Genomic DNA, 6,000 nt, shown 5'->3' on the forward strand with positions numbered 1-6,000 from the left:
AGGTTTAAGGAGAAAAGCAACTCATGCATTTAAGTTCAGCTTCAGTTCATTGGTAGGACATGAAGCGATACATACTGCATAAAGGCCAATATCGTGGAACTTATCCGTCTTTCGACATTAATCTTTACACGACTTTGGTTAATTTTGCATTTTAATGACCTAGTATCCGCCTTGAAGTTAGCGATCCAACATAAACAATAGCAATATCATGTAAAACTTTGAACTACAAAGTACTGCGGTACTCCACCGTACTAAAGGTGTTTAAATCCATAGTGGTTCAAGTGTGTCACGCTCAGGATCAGCCTGTGTATATCCGGTTACAACAGGCATAATTGTGTCGACTGTTTAGGGGTAATCTCCTCTCGTCAGGCGGCATTCTATTTGACCACACTCTACATACCATCAGGCATAGTGGACTTTGCCGGGCACATTAAAAAAAACTGCGTTTGTTACTTGTTGCGATTGTTACGCTTGTTGAGACATGCATGTTTAGTCTTATAATGCCCAGCAATTATGATTATTGTTTACCAAACTTTAGGCTCGAACCGACAAATTCACCGTCTTCGCAGCATAGAAAGGCTACTAATGGCCCAATAAGATAATTTGAAGATAATACATATTATCTTGTCAAGAAGTGTCTCCATTTTGGGTAGAAAATATTGTTCTCAGACTCTGTGTATAAGTACTGTATATTGTCATAGCAATTTACAGTTACGTAAGGTACAAAGTGAGTGCAATTTTCGAAATTCTATTACATAGGGTTGGAAAGTGATGTGTAGAAAGCGAAACTGATGCAACAGCGCATCCGACGAGACATCCAGTGTCCACAATATCTCAACAATTATTATAATCAGTGTGAATTGAAAGTACTGCAGTTTGTATAGAACTTAGAATTGGTAGAACAGTCGCGAAGTAATCAGAGGGGCTTCGGAATCTTCGATTAATGACGAGAGTTTGATTCGACTGAGGCTTTGGCACTAAGCCCTTAATCAATGTACAATCAGCTGCAAAAATATCTGAACAAATTTAAAATCTTAAATCGCCTTTGAACTTTTGTGTTCGTATCTACAATTGTTCGTTCGATAATCGATGTCTATAAACTTAACAAAGTTTGCTATGTTTTAGATTTTTAAAAAATCGAAAATAGTTTATGTGTAGAACAGCCATTTTACGCATTAAATAGAACAAATGAAGTTATATCTTTGGTCTACCAGGTTAACAGTGGCACAATTTGATAAAGGGCGCGTACCTAGGTGTTTAGTAGATATTTATAATTACTTATTTATTCTAGCGGGTATTCTACATCCATCTGACAACATAGATATTAAACAGACATTCACACCTTTTAACCCCGAAGATATAGGTAGAGGAGTAACTAGTGCTTCCACTGGTCTCGTGATGTGATAGTGAGCAAGCCTATCGCCATTAAATTCTATTAATTTATTTTATTTAAACTTTTTTTTGTACATCAAAACCGTAAAGAAAAATAAATATACAACAGAAATGATAAAATAATAGGAAGTACAAATGGCAGTCTTCTCGCTATCGGCGATTTCTTCCAGACCTTTGGATGGATTTCAAATAACTAGGAACGAAACGAGCGGGCGGCCATAATTTAAGTAATAAAAAGATTTGGAAAACCGATTTACTAAAGTACCTGTATTAAGTACCTGTTAATAATTATAATATAAAATTAAATTACTTCCTCCCGAAAGCCTAGGTAGTCAAAAAATATCATAGGCCCACTTCGGTTTCGTTCACAATGTTTTGTAAAAATATTTATCGTAATTCTTAATTAATAACTTCCAAATTATTACTTGATAGTAAGTACCAATCACTGGTCAATTAATTACTTTTGGCAAAATGATGTAAGCTCTCTTATTTCAGCATAAAATTATTATTATTCTGTTACAAATATTGTGCAATAACGTGGTGTATTTTAATGTAAACAAATTCATAATGGCGGTAGTTCTAATTTGAATAAAATTCAAGGCAAATTGTATCAACAGACAAAACTAACGCCTACTCACAAATTACAACCAATGCAGGCCTCGAGTCCTGATACCTACATACTGACATTCGAAAACAGGACAATCACTATCGAATCCAGACAATATTTCTTTGGATCTATAATTAAATTATTAAACAAAATGAAATAAAACTATGTACAAATTTTATCGCGCTTATTTATATTGTTATTTTCTCCCGACGTTTCGAAGACTGCAACCTTCATGGTGTTTTTTTTTTGATAGTCAGTAATAGTTTTATTTGAATGTCTAATATTCGCGTAAAGATAACTAATGATTAAACGAAGTTTACAAAAAATATACAACTAACATTATTTGTTTAAACGAGGTTAATTTCCTACATACCTATATGTTATGAAAAGACTGACAAAAGGTCGCATACAAATCAGCAGCAGGCTTGCAAGGAAGAAGAATCACGGATGCGTGCGGTTCTAACATCCAAACAGTGCGGTTACGGCACTGCAGTCTTGTGTTTTCTTTTCAGAACCTACACATTCTATTTTTAATTTTATGAACACTTAAAACAATGAATATAATGAAGAGAAATTATAATTTAATTGTGATTTCGAAGTCGAAATTTTTGGATAGTTTTTTCGTCTTGACCGTGGAGAAGGGGTGATTTGATGTAATTTTAGACGCTGTAGACCTTAAAGCTTTATAGAGTAACAATTGCAGGTTAGAAAGTCAACGCACCAACAATTCTACAAGATCAAAGCGACCGAATCAAAGGTACAGCATTTGCGAAACCGCAAACCAAACTCACCTGGGCCGAGTGCGCTCGTCCACCAACAAAACACACGAAGCACGACAAATAATCCAATGAAACAACACAGCACACACTTTACATAAAAATTTTCGTAATAAACAGTCGGTTGTCACAAATACGCGGTGTTGTGATCGCGTGGTCGCGCGTCTTCGGTGCGCAAGCGCATGCGATACACACGTCTCGATCGGCCGGTCTCCCGCCCCGTTATGTTGGCACTTGGCTGTTGCGCTCAACCGGCGCACCGTGGAAAGCGGTCGCGATTGCCGCTCAAAGAGTTGCTAATATTCAATGGATTGGAGGTAAAACTAACGTTTTGTCGACAAATACGCGTGTCCCGGGCAATAAATCTTGATATTATTGTTTTATTGTGTGCGGCGAGAGGTTGTTCGGCCGACGGTGAATTAGAATGCTATCAGGAAGCAGGCTTGACGGAAAGGCTATTCACCTGTGTTTTAGTTTAAACGCAGGGTATCTTTGATGTTTCATTATTTATTGTACTGCTTTGCAACAGTTGCAAAATATTTATGTAAATTAGTTTGGTATTCGTCTTCTGCGTCGTGGTTTGTGCCTCTTTAGTAGAATTAGTGCAATACTTACACTTATTCATGCATATCGAAGAAAAAATCTTTTTTTTTTTATGATAAGCGGTCTGCCAGTATTCAACCTCTAGTCCCCGAAGGGGAACAATTCTGTGCAAATCAACAGATCTTTAACGGACACACTTCCGACCTAGGAACCGTCACTAACGTGCGCAGAGGGTGGAGCTTTCACACATTTCTCACCAATAATTCCAATATTTCACTAACTTTTGTAAACTATAATTTAAAAAAATGATAATCGATATAAATATCACATCTATCTCTATAACGAGGATAGAAATCAAAATTTTGATACCAACAAATTGTATCGACAAACGTGACCTACATTGAACGATTAAATTAACAAAACTGCCTACCTGTACGTCTGTTCGTTCTCGATCTGTGTGCAAAGCCAGTTATCAATGAAGATGGTTGGTGATGGGCCGTGGTAGAGGGAAAGTGCGGACGCCGGCCCAGCGCCCATCGCCGCACCTCGGACACGCACCAGTTATGCAACAATGAGTTGGATAAACAAAAATATTTCGCACCTGGTCGTATACAATATCTTCATAATATAAATGCGAAAGTTTGTGAACATGTTTGGTTGTTTGTTAGAAGTAATTGCAATAACCGCTAAAGGGATTTGTATGTTTGGCACAGAGAATAGCCATGTTCTCGATTTAACATATTATAAACTAATGATTTCTTATGTTGCGAATGTTAGACATCAAAATATTATTTTTTTACGGATTTATCGCGGTTTTTTATGTAAAAATTTTCTCCTGACGTATGGAAGATTGCTCACTGCAGCCTACGTGGTCATGGGGCGGATTGAAAAATTCAACGTTATAATATCTACCAACATTTCGAATTTTTTATAATTTTAAAACCGCGGGCTAAGTACTTGTTATCCTTGATTACCTACTTTTAAATTCGGCGCGGGGAGCCGCGAGCCTACCTTTATCGTATTATAGTAAATTTATGTTATTACAGTGAATTAAGTATATCGCCAATAAATAGCTTGAACCTCGTATGTTATTTATTATTTAATTCCGACTATTCGCGTTTTGAGATCAACGTATGTACAATATAATATCTACCTACATTCAATAAGATATGTTTATCATTTTGATAAAAAAGAATGCAACTCTCCCTGTAATATTAGATCTACAATTCCTTTTGCAGAAACACCTAAATAAATTACTTATATTATTAACGCCTTTTACCATAGCTAGCAATAGGAAGCAAACGTTTAAATATAATACCTATGCAATTACTATATAATTGAGAGCCAACGTGCCCGCTCATCCGCACATTAGTCGGAAATAAACTAATATTGGCACGCTTATCACGTAGCACGTTGGCCTTGAAACCGCGTGTCGAAGGGAAATAGCGAGATCCTGCCGCGACTCCTCTTGTATTCTGGTCACATCAACGAGGTCGAACGCGAGAGTCGAGAAATTGAAAGAGAAATTGGTGAAGTCACTCGAGGATGTTGGGGTGGAATGCGGGCTGGTGCACACTTATCATTGTATATCTATTAGGACTGTAGAAGAGTTTCTACAGTTGAAATTAGAAGACATCATTAGGATGAGTTGTTGTTGAGGACTTACTTTTTATAAGTGGGACGTTGCTTCTACGGCTGGCAATTTTAAAGCACTACTCAATGTGTGATACGTAATGTCTCTCGTCTCACGGGCTTTAGGCAGAGAAGAAGCCGCTCAGAGAATGCGGAATAGGAATTGTAAAAAGTATCAAAGAGTTTAATACAAATTCTAAATTAAACTTGAATTAATATAATAAATACAATCACTAACTCTCGCACAACCCCATATTTCAATTACTATAACTCAAAGAATAATTAAGATGCACAGCAAATTAAAACTATCTAAATTAAAGCAACGTATTTTATCAAAGCATTCATGGCAGCAGAGAACACAAAAGGAGGAATTATTCTTGCATTCTCGTGTTACTACAAACGTTCTTGGTGATAGCAACTATGTAACAGGACGTAATAAGGCAATACATTTTGTAACAAGCTAAATAAAAGCAACGGACGGCGTGGGACGAAGACCTTAGTTACTGAGTGGACCGCGGCTAACACTATGCAAACTCAACATTACTTAGGGAACTATATTTGATATTGGAATTAAAAGACCTATTTGCATTTTAAAATTGTAAAAATAATTTAGAGTCAGTTGTCCTGCAAAAAGTCGAATGAAGACGCAACTAGAAAAACTATCAGTTGATACTAAACGTAAAACTACCCCGACATAACGAGGCCACTGCAAGCCACGACAAAGAAAGTATGATGACGCCGAATAATGAAGCGATGGACATAAAACAAATAAATTTTATTAGACCAGTGATAATCTTATTATGCTTTCCTAAATACACCTAATTTAAGCAGTAGGTACTAGGTAGTGTCATGCACAATTTTTAATCAAAATCTTATATTCAAGAAAATTAGAAGATAGTACAATTGCACAAATACAACAATTACATAAAATGAATTCACTTGAAACAGTCTCCGGCCGCAAATCCTCAGATATTTGTCAGCAATTGGCACAAGTTATATACGGCGTAACATTCATATTGTCACAAATGGCGATTACGTCATTGCGAGCCG

General features: G+C 36.5%; 1 protein-coding gene across 1 annotated transcript in view; it reads right to left on the minus strand.

The window, feature by feature from the left end:
• The window catches only part of LOC115440769, a gene marked incomplete in the record, with an annotated part of 197,131 nt that extends 193,949 nt beyond the window's left edge, over window positions 1–3,182 (minus strand). Inside the window, 1 exon segment of the mRNA XM_037442647.1 lies at window positions 2,791–3,182.
• Between the last annotated feature and the right edge of the window lie 2,818 nt (window positions 3,183–6,000).

This window comes from Manduca sexta, chromosome 25 (genome assembly GCF_014839805.1).
Source record: "Manduca sexta isolate Smith_Timp_Sample1 chromosome 25, JHU_Msex_v1.0, whole genome shotgun sequence".
Classification (NCBI taxonomy): Eukaryota; Metazoa; Arthropoda; class Insecta; order Lepidoptera; family Sphingidae; genus Manduca; species Manduca sexta.